We start from the raw sequence: 15,203 nt of genomic DNA, 5'->3' as shown, positions 1-15,203 counted from the left end.
CACAGGAGAGATATTGTTAACAGAGATTTTCTGCTGAGTATAACAAAAATAAGTAATTAGAAGTCAAAGAATTAAGACCTGTGAATGTTAATGTTAGATTTTCTAATTTATGAAGTGAAACAGCTCCAAGAAATGACAAATTTCAAAATTTAGAGTGAGGTTAAAAATAGTCAAGAAATTGAGGGTTCAGTTCTGACATCCTCTGACAGTCCCAGTGCTTGTTAGTTTCCTGGTAAATATCATAGAACCTGCATTATTACATTTTGGAAAAAATCCAAAAAATTTTGGTTCATTCATTATCTGTGTAAATAGATGTCATCATTGATGTTAGTTTACAGTGTTTTTCAATTTTTTTTTTTCTGCTTGCTAAACTCATAGCTATCTATTAAAAAAAAGTTTGGTTACTTGAGAATATGAGAAAAATACTTAGAGTAATTAAAATACAGATGCTACTCAACTTACAGTGAAGTTCTCTCCGCAAAACCCCATTATACGTTGAAAATGCATTTGAGAAGCCTGATCTACTGAACATCATTGCTTAGTCTAGTCTACCTTAAACATGCTAACAACACTTGCATTAGCTTACCATTGTACAAACACTTCTGGGAACACACTACACAGTAGAGTGTCAGTCATTTACCCTCGTGATCTCTTGGCTGATAAGCAGCTGCATTTCGTAGTTGCTGCCCAGTATTGCCAGAGAGTACTGTGGCTTCTATAGTTCCCATATATTGTGGGAGAGACTTGATGGGAGGTAACTGAATCATGGGGGATGGTCATTCCTGTGTTGTTCTCATGATAGTGAGACTGAATAAGTCTCACGAGGTGTGATGACTTTAAAAATGGGAGTTTTCCTGCACAAACTCTTTGCCTGATGCCATCCACATAAGACATGACTTGCTCCTCCTTGCCTTCTGCTATGATTGTGAGGCCTCCCCAGCCATGTGCAACTGTAAGTCCATTAAACCCTTTTTCCTGTATAAATTGTACAGTATCAGGTATGTCTTTATCAGAAATGTGAAAACAGACAAATACATTAAATTGGTACCAGTGGAGTAGGGCACTGCTGAAAGATGCCTGAAAATGTGGAAGTGACTTTGGAACTGGGTAACAGTCAGGGGTTAGAACAGTTTGGAGGGCTCAGAAAAAGACAGGAAAATTGGGGAAGTTTGGAACTTCTTAGAGACTTGTTGAATGGCTTTGCCCACAATGCTAATAGTCATATGGACAATAAAATCCAGCCTGAGGTGCTCTCAGATGGACATGAGGAACTTGTTGGGAACTGGAGCAAAGGTGACTCTTGTTATGTTTTATCAAAGAGACTGGTGTCATTTGGCCCCTTGCCTAGAGATTTGTGGAAGTTTGAACTTGAGAGAGATGATTTAGGGTATCTGGCAGAAGAAATTTCTAAGCAGCAAAGCATTCAAGAGGTAACTTGGGTGCTGTTAAAGGCAGCATTCCGTTTTAAAAGGGAAACAGCATATAAGCTTGAAAAATGTTCAGCCTGACAATACAATGGAAAAGAAAATCTCATTTTCTAAGGAGAATATCAAGCTGGCAGCAGAAATTTTCATATGTAACAAGGAGCCAAATGTTAATCACCAAGACAATGGGGAAAATATCTCCAGGGCATGTCAGAGAATTTTGCAGCAGCCTCCCCCATCACAGGTCCAGAATTTTAGAAGATAAAATTATTTTTGTGGGCCAGGCCCAGGGTCCCTGTGCTGTGAGCAGGCTAGGTACTTGATGCCCTGAGTCCCAGCCACTCCTGCCATGATTAAAAGAGATCAAGGTACAGCTCAGGCTGTTCCTTCAGAGGGTGAAAGCCCCAAGCCTTGGCAGCTTCCACATGATGCGGAGCCAGTGGGTGCAAAGAAGCCAAGAATTGAGGTTTGGGAACCTCTGAGTAGATTTCATACGATGTATGCACATGCCCAGATGCTCAGGCAGAAGTTTGCTGTAGAGGCAGAACCCTCATGAAGAACCTCTGCTAGGGCAATGCAGAAGAGAAATTTGGGGTCGGAGCCCCCACACAGAGTTCCTAACGGGGCACCGCCTATTGGAGCTGTGAGAAGAGGGCCACCATCCTCCAGACCCCAGAATTGTAGATCCACTGGTTACTTGCACTGTGTACCTGGAAAAACTACAGACACTCAATGTCAGCCCATGAAAGCAGCCACAAGGGAGGCTGTACCTTGTAAAGCCATAGGGGTGGAGTTGCCCAAGACCGTAGGAATGCACCTCTTGCATCCGCGTGACCTGGATGTGAGACATGGAGTCAAAGGACATCGTGTTGGATCTTTAATGTTTGACTGTCCCACTGGATTTTGGACTTGCGTGGGCCTTGTAGCCCCTTGTTTTGGCAAATTTCTCTCACTTGGAATGGCTGTATTTACCTAATGCCTGTACCCCCATTGTATCTAGGAAATAATTAACTGGCTTTTGATTTTTAATTTTACAGACTTATAGGCAAAAGGGACTTGCCTTATCTCAGATGAGACGTTGGACTTTAGACTTTAAGTTAATGCTGAAATGAGTTAAGACTTTGGGGGACCGCTGGGAAGGCATGATTTGTTTTGATATGTGAAGACATGAGAATGGATGGGGTCAGGGCAGAATGATATGGTTTGGCTTTGTGTTCCCACCCAAATCTCACCTTGTAAATCCCACCATTCCCATGTATGTGGGAGGGACCCAGTGGTAGCTAATTGAATCATGGGGGTGGGTCTTTCCCCAGCTTTTCTGGTGATCTGATGTTTTTAAAAATGGGAGTTTCCCTGCGCAAGCTCTACGTATATGTTATAGACACATATGTATGCATCTATATTTCATTACTAAAATGTGTTTACCAGAAAAGAAAAGAGAATAAGTTTTCATGTAGAGTATTTTATAAAAGAGAGGATTTCATTCATAACCATAAGTACATTTTATTATCCTAACAAAGTGCCATGTTTGCCTGGGAATTCATTACACTAATAGCATATCCAGTGAAATGTAATTTAACCTTTAAGTAAAAGATCATTTATAGGATATAGCATTTTAATGAGATAGCTAAAATGAAATAATTGCAACTAAAGGAAATATTTATACTTTACTGTAGTGTATGATAGATCATAATTAGGTGATTATGCCCAATATTGTATATAAATGAAAATTGTTATTTAAATTATAACCTGAAGTTATTAACTTAATATATAACATGATCACAATAAAAATTAAGTAATTATTATATGACACTGAAAATATTAACAGCATGTTAAAAATCTTAACATCATTAATACTTTAAAAATTATTCAGGATGTCATAAAGGATTAAAATAAAGCTCTTTTTAAAAGAATTCATTAATGTGGTTCTTAATAAATTATTTTATTTATTTTTTATTTTTTATTTATTTATTTTTTTGAGACAGAGTCTCACTCTGTCGCCGAGGCTGGAGTGCAGTGGCCGGATTTCAGTTTACTGCAGGCTCCGCTCCCGGGTTTATGCCATTCTCCTGCCTCAGCCTCCCAAGTAGCTGGGACTACAGGCGCCCGCCACCTCGCCCGGCTAGTTTTTTGTATTTTTTAGTAGAGATGGGGTTTCACCGTGTTAGCCAGGATGGTCTCCATCTCCTGACCTCGTGATCCACCCTTCTCGGCCTCCCAAAGTGCCGGGATTACAGGCTTGAGCCACCGTGTCTGGCCTTTTAATAAATTATTTTAAAGTAACTTTCTTTTAAAATTAATTATATATGTGCTTTTATATGCTGGATTGCAGCACTATTCTTAGGGTAACCTAATATTCTATATTATTTAATTTATTTAAAAACACTTGGTTAATATAAATGACGAATTGATGGGTGCTGACGAGTTGAGTCATGTGTGTTATTTGAATATTATAAAATCCTATCCCGTTTCCAAAATAAATGTTTGTACCTTCAAGAATTTTAACACTTCTCATTAAATATCAACTAATTACATATCTCATACGACTAATGATTTAAAATTAAAATAACCATGTCCTAATTTTAAAAAATAATTTAAATTTTAAAAATTTTAAAAATTAAATAAAGATAACCATTTTTGGTTATTTATGCAATTAAAAAACACAAGCCTGTTTTTATGTAACTTCCATAGCAGTCATTGCTATAGACATTTTTATAGTGTCCTTATAAAAGATACAGAGGACACCCTAGAGAAGATGGTGTGAAGACAGAACAGAGAAATAGTTTCAGTCACAGACAAGGAATGTTCACAACCACCAGGAGCTGCAAAAACAAGGAACAGGTTTTCCCTGAAAGACTGCACAGGGAATGCAACTCCACCAACAACTCGATTTTACATTTGGCTTTCAGATCTGTCAGTGAATAAAGTTGATGAAGTAAAAAAACAAAACAAAACAAAACAAAAAACGTGAAAGCTACTTCCTGTATTTTCCATTTACCCAATAGAACTATTGTTATATCATTTACTACAAGTAACTACACACTATACTTACATCATTGTAACTTACGTATTGTCTTATTACACTTGAACATATTTGAACGTATTTTCTTATCTGTTAATACAGACATACCAGTTTATTTTGGACTCATCATATTTCTTCATAAATATATGTGTGAGTATATGGGAGATGTTTTCTATATTAATATACTTAGCTTGGGCACATTATTTATAGAGTTTCTACTAATAAAGTATTATTACAAAATATTCTTATGTAAACACTTCTACACTCTCACATGAATATATAATGGAATAGAATACTGGAGATGAAAGTTTTTTGCATCTATATATTTTTAAATATTACTTACCAGTAATAATGTTACAGTAGGTATTCAGGCAGACATAACAAGGCAGGAGAGAGCCTACCCACCAGGAATGTCAGGTGACCATCAGGTGATGGTTAGGCAGTTATTAAATTGTCTCTCTAAAATAAGAATTTGTCACAATCAGTGCCAGGGAAAGGCAGTCTTTCAAAAGATTAAAAAAAAATTAATAGTGGTGATTAGCAGCTTCCCAATAAGACCACAGGAGCTTGGTGAGAGAGCTCAAGCATGTGCACTAAGAGGCAAAATGGTGGAATTTAACTGGTATATGACCTTCCTCTAGAATCACCTGAGTGGTAAGGGAACTCCTCAAGTGAGCATGTGCACAATTTCGGTAAACAAACTATGCATACAGCCCCTTCCAGGTGCTGGCAGGCCACTGCGCATGCAGACGGCCCACCCCAAATAAAGAATCAGAGGAGTAAGTCAAGACCCCAGAAGCATGCCAGTATATAAAAGCCCAAGTCAAAAGGTCAAACTGCGTACTTGATCTCTCAAGTCACCTGCTTGGCTCTCTTTCAAGCATGCATTATTCCTTTCATTCCTGCCCTAAAACATTTTAATAAACTTTCACTCCTTCTCTAAAACTTGCCTTGGTCCCTCTTTCTGCCTTATGCCCCTCAGTCGAATTCTTTCTTCTGAGGAGGCAAGAATACAGGTTGCTGCAGTTCCGTACGGATTTATGGTTAACAATAAAACGTTTTACTTAACATCATTATTAAACTGAAGATTCAAATAAATGTCATAAGGATAGTTTGTTGGATTTTAATCACTGTTTAATAGTCACATTTTCAATGGAAATATGTCAGATAAATGATACTGATATATTATTAAGCATTCAAAATATGGAGTGACATGTAGCCTGCTTTTTAACTTTGTTGTAAAATGTCTTTACTAATACTTACAAGGAAAACTTACAAAGTGTACTTCCAGATAGCCAACGATGACAAAAGTGAGACGATGATAATGACTGAGAATAAAATGTTAATAGACACAGATTCGAGTTTAAAGCAAGAACAAACCATACAGGTTATCTGAACAATAATGAATTCACAAAGCAGATAAACATTTGATCAAAATGTTGCTGGAGGGCTCAAGAGGGTCTCCAGATGCCAGTAAGACACCACTCCCAGCCAGTATCCAGAGAAGGAATTCAGGGATGAGTCAGAATGAAGCAAAAGACAAAAGCTTTTATTGCAAAGCAAAAGTACACATTGAGTACAAAACTCACTCACACTCAAGAGCAGAGTGTGGTCATACTTGGAGGTATGAGTAGTGCACAATGGAGTTTGGGTTTCTAATTATATGGGCTCTTCTAACAAGGGGGTAGAGTAACCATGAGGTTTTCTAGGGGAAAAAAAAGTGAAGTTTTATTAGACTTGAAGTGCCAACCATTTTTAAACAAAATATGGCCATGCTGGGATCTGTCATGGCACTGGTGAGTTTCTGATTTAGTGTGTAATTAGATCTGGGGTAGGACATGTGTCATATCAAGGGCCATAATGGACCCAGCTGGTCTCAGTCAACTCAACTCCCACCTGTTCTGTTAGAGTCTTGTCAATCAGTCTCTTCCTTGTCCTTGTAGCTAATTTTAACAGCTCCTTTCTTACTGTTTTGTGGAATTACTGCTTAATATTTTCCAGCCTCCCCTGTGACCACCAAGCATTCCTATCTTATGGGTATTTCTTTGGGGGTAGAATAATCATTAGTTATTCTGAAAAAGCAGTGGATTTCATGGACCCCCATTCTTGACGACTTTCTTCCTTGTTTTGATTTTTCTGGAAGAGTCATGGAGATGTCACCCTGACCACAATTCTGGGCATTTTCTCTTGCATATTTGGGGTTTTCTGTTAATCTTGTAGTTTCTTTGCTTATTTCTCATTTTAGCTATTGTTTGTGTTTTTCCATCCTCCTGTGACTATGCAGTGCTATTCCTATCTCAAAAGGTAATTCTGGCGTCCTTCTCATCCCTCATTGGACTGATAAGTCAATTAGTATTTGTATTTTCAACTGACTTATTTAAAACATCTGGTATGTACCTTTGTGTATGGTTTCTGTTAAAAATACATATTTCCTTGTTTTATTTTTCTGCTTAAAGTCATACTGTTTTCTAAGAACATGCACTAAACAGTTTACAATTTGTTAATATGTAATGCTACATTTATAAAACCTCAATTGCATATATGATATATGACATATATAATCTATTTTGGAATTCTCCATTTTGCTTAAATTCATCTATTTGTATATTTTTGAGCTAGTAAGAATAATTGTAAGTATTACTATGATGGAATTGTAGATTATTTTGCTCTCAGGTAGTATAAATCCCCTGCATTTGCTATTTTTGTTCATATTTTATTTTACTATTTACAAACTTTTATTATTCCCTTTATGGCCGATTAATCATTCATAATATCCCTCCCATTATATCCCTCGTTGAACCTACAGCTATAGTAGAATGACTTTGCACCTTCTTAATTTCAGATTCTGAAGCTGATTTTTCCATTTCTTGACTCTAGGATTACTTTGTGACTTGCTCTGGCCACCAGAATGAAACAGATATAATAATGTGCCAATTCAGAGGCTCAGAATCAGGTGGACTTGCACATTACAGCCTGTTTTTTTCTCCTTTTCTCAACATGAAAACAAGGCTTTTCTAGCATCACAAATGACAAGAGAGTACATATAGCAGAGTCAAGATATTTTAGCTGATGAATGCCATCCCAGATAATTGCCAAAATCAGTCAAGCTCAGACTAGAAAGTAAGAAACTCTCAGAAAACACAATAAATGTTTACTTGTTTAGGTTACTAATGCATGGGGTAGCTTGTTGAGATCCTCACAAAATTAAAAATTAATTTTCATTTATTATGTGTATATTAAGTTGAGGAAGTTGACATATTTTATATTACATTTTCCTATCCAAGATCATGGGTTGTCTATCTGTTTTTCAGATCTTCTTTCATATTTCTTAAAAATGATTAATCTCTTCTTTATATAAATTTTGAATGGTGAGTGCTTTCTGTTTTGTATTTTTAGTGTAATGGTACTATGATTAGCAACTTTACAAGCATTCTTATTTTGTTCTTAGGCTTAAAGGAAAAGTAAATGAAAGTTTATCCATTAAGGGCATTTTGCTGCATATGTGTATATACATGCAAATATTTATTTATTTATCAAAACTTACCCTCCTTTAAGGCCATAACCCAGTCTTCTCATTACTGCATTTTCATTTTGAATTTTGCTGATGAATTTTCTGCTTTGAACTATATTTGAATTTTTGTTATCAATTTATACTTTCATGATTTTTATATTATTTACACTTTTATTCAACAAATGTTATATTCAAGATATTTTATCTTCACTAGCTAAATTTTTTTTTATAATTTTGGCCCCAACATTTTCATAAACCATTATGGAAGTTAAATTTGTGTTAGCTTCATAAAATATGTTAGGTAACCATTCTTACTTGTCTGTTTTATATGGTATAAGTAATGAAATCCTGTATACTTAACCTTTTAGAGAGGAAAGATTTTTCTTTCTGTTATGCGCATGGATCCATTCACATTTTCTATGCATATGCAAACAGTAACATTTAAATTTTTTCTGAAAGTAGGTAGAATGCCTATAATTAAGGCTTACTTCTGTTTAGCAGTGAATAATATGAGTTTCGTTTGTTAATTTTACAGTTTACAATGTTTACAACGTTATATTCCATAGCATTGATAACATTTGATTCTTCCAACTAAAAATATATTTGTTATCAATTTAAAAAATGCCAAATAGGAAGGCTGAAAATTACTATAGTGTTCATTATATCACAACTAAAAAAAAAATAAAAATGAAGTTTAGGTATCTGAGCAAAAATATATAATTTTTCCAATTTTAATCCCTAGAATTAAACTGGAATATCTATCTAGAAATAGGCAGCCATAGAAATTGATATTCCTTCTCTCATCATTGTCTTTCCCTTAAATATCAAATAATGGAGAAAAAAGTTAAAATATGTGTAATCTGCAGATAATCAACTTGCAAGAGAAAGGAAATAGTGACCGAGAAACAGATGCCCAGTTCCTCTTTCCAGTCATAATTATTAAATTTGCTAACCATAGAAGAAAGAGTTAGAGGAATAAGAGGCCAGGAAAGTTTAGAAAAATATTTCTTTATGGAATCTTGTAAAATGGGAAAGAAGTACTTCACCAGCATTACTGATTTTGATTGCATAATCTTCACATCAGGAATGAAGCACTGTAAAATAAATGACATATACCACTTGTCCAGATCAATCCGGAGTATTATGTTCTCACTTCTGCAGTGATTAATTATACATTGGTTCTCCTACACTGTATGTGTATTTTTCTTTGTTGATGGAAGGTATGAATACTGGGAACAAAGGATTGCAATTATACTACAGTAGCTTGTGGTTGTAGACAAACAGGTGCACAGGCACTCATGTTACTGTGATAGTATTTGACGGTACTTCTTTAAAAATATTTGGCAAAGGCCGGGCTTGGTGGCTCACGCCTGTAGTCCCAGCACTTTAGGAGGCCTAGGCGGGCGGATCACGAGGTCAGGAGATCAAGACCATCCTGGCTAACATGGTGAAACCCCATCTCTACTAAAAATACAAAAAAATTAACCAGGCGTGGTGGCGGGCGTCTGTAGTCCCAGCTACTCGGAAGTCTGAGGCAGGAAAATGGCGTGAACCCGGGAGGCGGAGCTTGCAGTGAGCCGAGATTGTGCCACTGCACTCCAGCCTAGGGGACAGCCTAGGGGACAGAGGGAGACGCCGTCTCGGGAAAAAATATATATATATATATTTGGCAATATTTTAAAAGTATACACATAAGTTATTTTCCCAATATTTTATTGGAGCAAATACACATAATATAAAATATACTATTTAAGCATTTCTAAGTATATAGTTATCTGGTTTTAAACACATTCATAGTGTGCAACCATATCATCATTTTTCTCCATAACCCTTTCCTCTAATAAAACTGAATTTCTATACTCATTTAACAATAACTCACCATTCTCCTCTCCTCCCCAGTTCTTGGTATTAATCCATCTATTTTCTGTCTCTACGATTTTGATAATTCTAAATAACTCATAGAAGTGTAATCATACACTGTTTGTCTTTTTATGTCTGACTTTTTCACTCAGAATGATGTCCTCATGATTCATCCATGTCATAGTGTATATCAGAATCTGTTCCTTCTTAAAGCTGAATAATATTCCAATATATGTATATATCACATTTTATTCATCTATTCCACCTCACCATCAACACCTTGGGTTGTTTCCATTTTTTAGCTATTGTGAGTAATGCTGCTACGAACGTGGGTACACAAATATGTTTTGAAGACCCTGCTTTTATTTCTTTTGTATACATGCCTGGAAGAGGAATTACTGGATTACATGATAATTCTCTTTGTTTTTTTTTGAGGAACCACCCTACTGTTTTTACAGTGGATGTACTATTTATATCACCACCAACAGTGCACACATGTTTCAATGCCTCCACATCTTTTACAGCACATTTTGTTTCTGTTTTTGTTTTAAATAGTAGCCATCCTAATGAGTGTAAAGTGCTATCTTGTAGTTTTGAGTTGCATTTTCCTAATGATTAGTGATGCTCATTGAGCATCTTTTCAGGTGCCTGCTGCCACATGTGTGTCTTCTTTGGAAATGTGTATTCAAGTCTTTTGCCCATTTTTATTACTATTATTATTTTTTCTTTTTGAGACAAAGTCTCGTTCTGTCACCCAGGCTGGAGAGCACAGTGACGCAGTCTCGGCTCACTGCAACCCCTGGCTCCTGGGTTCAAGCTATTCTCCGGCCTCAGCCTCCTGAGTAGCTGGGATTACAACTGTGCACCACCACACCTGGCTAATTTTTGTATTTATTTATTTTTTTATTTACTTACTTATTTTAGTAGAGACGGGGTTTCACCATGTTGGCCAGGCTGGTCTTGAACTCCTGACCTCAAGTGATTCGCCCGCCTTGGCTTCCCAAAGTTATGGGTTTACAGGCACGAGCCGCAGCTCCCGGCCCCTCCTTTGCCCTTTTGTGAATCAGATTGTTTCTATTTTTGTTGTTGAGCTTGAGGTCCTCTATACATGGATATTAATTTCATCAAATATATGAATTGTGAATATTTCCTTTTCTTCTTATGTTGCTTTTTTATTTTGTTCATACTGCATTTTATGCACTTTTTTCTTTTACTTTTCATAAAGTCCAATTTTTAATTTTTTACTTTGTTGCCTGTGTCTTTGGTGTCTTATCCAAGACATCATTGACAAATTCAATGTCATGAACTTTTGTCCTATGTTTTCTTTTAAGAGTTTTATAGGTTTAGGTCTTACATTGGGATCTTTCATTAATTTTGAGTCAATAGCTGTGTATGGTGTTAGGTAAGGTTTCAACTTTATTCTTTTGCATGTGGGTATCTAACTTTTTCAGTACCATTTGCTGGAAAAAAAAACCAACAACAACAGTACTTTCCACATTGAATAATCTTAACATCATTATCAAATATAATTTGGGCTCATATGCAAGAGTTTATTTCTATTATATTGGTCTTATTTCTGTCTTTATACCAGTACCGCTCTGTTAATTGCTACAAATTTATAGTAGCTTTTGTAATCAAGAAGCATATGTCCTCCAGGTTTGTTCTTATTGTTCAATATTATTTTGAATATTTGGGGTCTGTTGAGATTCTGTAGACATTTTTGGGTGGGTTTTTTTTATGTCTGCAAAAAATTATGGGATTTTGATAGGGATTGCATTGAATCTGTAGATTGCTTTGTGTAATAGTGATATCTTAACAATATAAATTTTTTCAATCTGTGAGGAAGAGATATTCTGATTCACTTATTTTATTTCTTTCAGCAAAGATTTAGTTTTCATTGTATAGATCTTTTACCTCCTTGCATAAATTAATTCCTAAATATTTTATTCTTCTTAATGCAATTACAAATAAAATTGTTTTTAAATTTTATTTTCAGACTGTTTATCATTAGTGTGTAGAAATGCAACTGATTTTTATGTGTTGACTTTGAATTCTGCTATTTTGCTGAATTTTTTTATTAGCTCTGTTTTTTATGTGTGGAACCTTTTTTTATTAGGTCTGTTTTTTATGTGTAAAACCTTTAGCATTTTCTATAATTAAGATTATATCATCTGTGAAGAGAGATAATTTTGCTTTTTTCCTCTTCAATTTGAATGCCATTTCTTCTTTTTGCATCAAAAAGTGGGCAAAGAACATGAACAGACAATTCTCGAAAGAAGACATACAAATGGCCAATAAACATGAAAAACAATGCTCAGCATCACTAATTATCAAGGAAATAATTGATTTTCATATGTTGAATCACCCTTGCATTCCAGGAAAAAAATCCCACCTGGTCATGTTGTATCATCTTTTTAATATGCTGCTGAACTTGGTTTATTATTATTTTTTTGAGTTTTTTTATATCAATGTTTATGAAAAAAAATATTGGTCTGTAGTTTTCATGTAGTATCTTTTTCCAGCTTTGGTATCAAGGTAATGTTGGCCTCAAAGAATAAACTAGGAAGTGTTCCCTGTTATTCAAGTGTTTGAAAAAGTTTGAGAAGGATTTGTTAGGTATTCTTTAAGTGTGTGGTAGAATTCACCTGTAAAGCCATCAGGTCTAGAGCTTTTCTTTGTTGGGAGGTTTTTAATTACTGACTAAATCTCTTTATCAGGTATAGACCTATTCACATTTTCTATTTCATTGTGATTAATTTCGATAGCTTTTGTATTTCTTGGAATTTGTCTATTAATCTTGCTTATTGAACTTGGTATATAGTTGTTTGTAGTAATCCAAAATGATTTTTTTTTTTTTTTTTGAGACGGAGTCTCGCTCTGTCACCCGGGCTGGAGTGCAGTGGCCGGATCTCAGCTCACTGCAAGCTCCGCCTCCCGAGTTTACACCATTCTCCTGCCTCAGCCTCCCGAGTAGCTGGGACTACAGGCGCCAGCCACCTCGCCCGGCTAGCTTTTTGTATTTTTTTAGTAGTGACGGGGTTTCACTGTGTTAGCCAGGATGGTCTCGAACTCCTGACCTCGTGATCCGCCCGTCTTGGCCTCCCAAAGTGCTGGGATTACAGGCTTGAGCCACCGCGCCCGGCCTGATCTTTTTTTATTTCTATAGAATCAGTAGTAGTGTACCAGTTTTCATTTTTTATTATAGTAATTTGAGTCTTTTCTATCTTTTTTTTCTTTACTCTATCTAAATAAGGTTTTACAGTTTTGTCAGTCTTTGCGAAAGCAAAACAAAGTGAAACAGCTTTGTTTCATTGATTTTCTCTATTGTTTTTCTTTTCTCTTATTTTGTTTATCTGTTCTAATATTTATCTCCATTCTGTTTTAGGTTTAAGTTGTTCTTTTTCTAGTTTCTTAAATTATAAAGTTAGCTTGTTGATTTTAGTTTTTTTTTTTTTTAATGTAAGCATTTATAGCTATAAATTTCTCCCTGAGCACTTTTTTTGATGAGTCCCATAAGTTTCGGTTTCTTGTATTTTCATTTGCCTTCATCTCTTATTTTCCTTGTTATTTCTTCTTTATTCAATTGGTAGTTAAAGGGTATGCTGTTTAATTTTCACAGTTTTATAAATTTTCCAGTTTTACTTCTGTTACAGATTTCTAATTTCATCCATTGTGATTGGAGAGCGTACTTTGTGTGATATCTGTTTTTTAAAAAATCTATCAAGACTTAATTTAAGGCCCGACATAAGATCTATCCTGGAGAACGTCCAATGCACTTGAGAAAAATATGTGTGCTGTTGTTAGGTAGAGCATTCTACATATATGTGTGTGTTAGATTTTGTTGTTTTATGTCTAAAATTCTCTATTTGCTTTCTTTATAATCTGTTCAGTTATTCTATTCAGTATTGAGAGTGAAATACTGAAATTTCCAACTGTTATTGTAGGCCTGTGTATTTTACCCTTAATTTATCAGTTTTGCTTTATACATTTTGATGGTCTGTTAAATTATTTTTGCCTCATGTAATGATGCCATCATATAATAATGGTGTAAATGTTTGTGACTTTTATATTTATTTCTGTATCGGACCTTTTATTGTTATACAATGTATTTGTTTGTCTCCTGTGATCTTTCTGATTTGATGTCTATTTTATCTGTCTATTGTGACTAACATGGAAGTATGGTAGCTGCAACTGTGTTGAGCTAAATTTGACTGAAATTAGGCTGGTTCATGAGGCAAGTCTGGAAGGGGAAAGCCTCAAAAGACTCCAGAGTTTCAAAAACATTACATCAGACAGAGTCTGACTACAAGTTTTCCTGTTTGGAAGGACGGATTCTTGATGCATTGTACTCCGTCATCTTCTGGGAATTATCCTATATATCTTTTAGATTGAGTAAATAAACTTATTCATCTAATACAATTGACCATAAATATTACCTACACATATACGCACATGAACAAAGTTTCTGTTTATAGTAACAGTGTAAGTCTGGAGCTAAGTCTAAAGATTCATAATCAGGTGATTTGTTACAGAGCTTGTGTTGCAGCTAAAATAAAATAGCAAGTAATACTGAGTAGGCATTAAAATTAGGTAGAACAATTGTTCATGATAATATGAAAAGAGCTCTTACATATATTATTAAAATTTTTAAAAAAACTAAAAATGTAGGCCAGGCATGATCCTATCATTTTGGGAAGCTGAGACAGGCGGATCACCTGAGGTCAGGAGTTTGAGACCAACCTGGCCAACGTGGTGAAGCCCCATCTCTATTAAAAATACAAAAAATTAGCCGGGCATGGTGGTGGGCTCTGTAATCCCAGCTACTAGGGAGGCTGAGGCAGGAGAATCTCTTGAACCCGGGAAGCGAAGGTTGCAGTGAGCTGAGATCGTGTCACTGCACTCCATTCTGGGTTACAGGGTGAAACTCCGTCTCAAAACAAAACAAAACAAAACAAAAAACTAAAACTGTAAGTAACTCAGCAAGATAATGTATCAAATGTTCCCAAATGGTGTAAATGGAGCTAGACGTTTTTCCTTTTGATATTTACTATGTATCATTATATATCATTCATTTTCATGGCCATATTAGAATGTAATGTACTTATCATGTTTTTCACTCATTTACACAATTCAGTGGTTTTTGCTATATTCATGGAGTTGAGGTACCATCACCATGATCTTAGGAATATTTTCATAATGCCAAAAAAAAAAAAATCAGTACACATTATCATTAACCCTCTCTCATCCCCCTTCCTCACCTTAGCAATTTTCTGTCACTATAGATAATGCCTATTTTAGACATTCCATATAAACACAATGAGACAATTATGATTTTTTGTGACTGGTTTCTTTTATTTACCATAATGTTTACAAGGCTCATTGATGT

General features: G+C 35.4%; 1 long non-coding RNA gene across 1 annotated transcript in view; it reads left to right on the top strand.

The window, feature by feature from the left end:
• Nucleotides 1-2,188: 2,188 nt before the first annotated feature.
• Nucleotides 2,189-15,203, top strand: part of LOC117085821 — a 35,121-nt gene continuing 22,106 nt past the window's right edge. Inside the window, exons 1-3 of the long non-coding RNA XR_004438085.1 lie at nt 2,189-2,306; nt 4,549-4,596; nt 7,324-7,399. This is a non-coding gene — a long non-coding RNA (uncharacterized LOC117085821). The remainder of the gene's footprint in view (nt 2,307-4,548; nt 4,597-7,323; nt 7,400-15,203) is intronic.

Source organism: Trachypithecus francoisi, unplaced genomic scaffold, assembly GCF_009764315.1.
Source record: "Trachypithecus francoisi isolate TF-2019V2 unplaced genomic scaffold, Tfra_2.0 Lachesis_group1, whole genome shotgun sequence".
NCBI classification, from domain to species: Eukaryota; Metazoa; Chordata; class Mammalia; order Primates; family Cercopithecidae; genus Trachypithecus; species Trachypithecus francoisi.
This window is presented reverse-complemented; position numbering and strand designations above follow the sequence as displayed.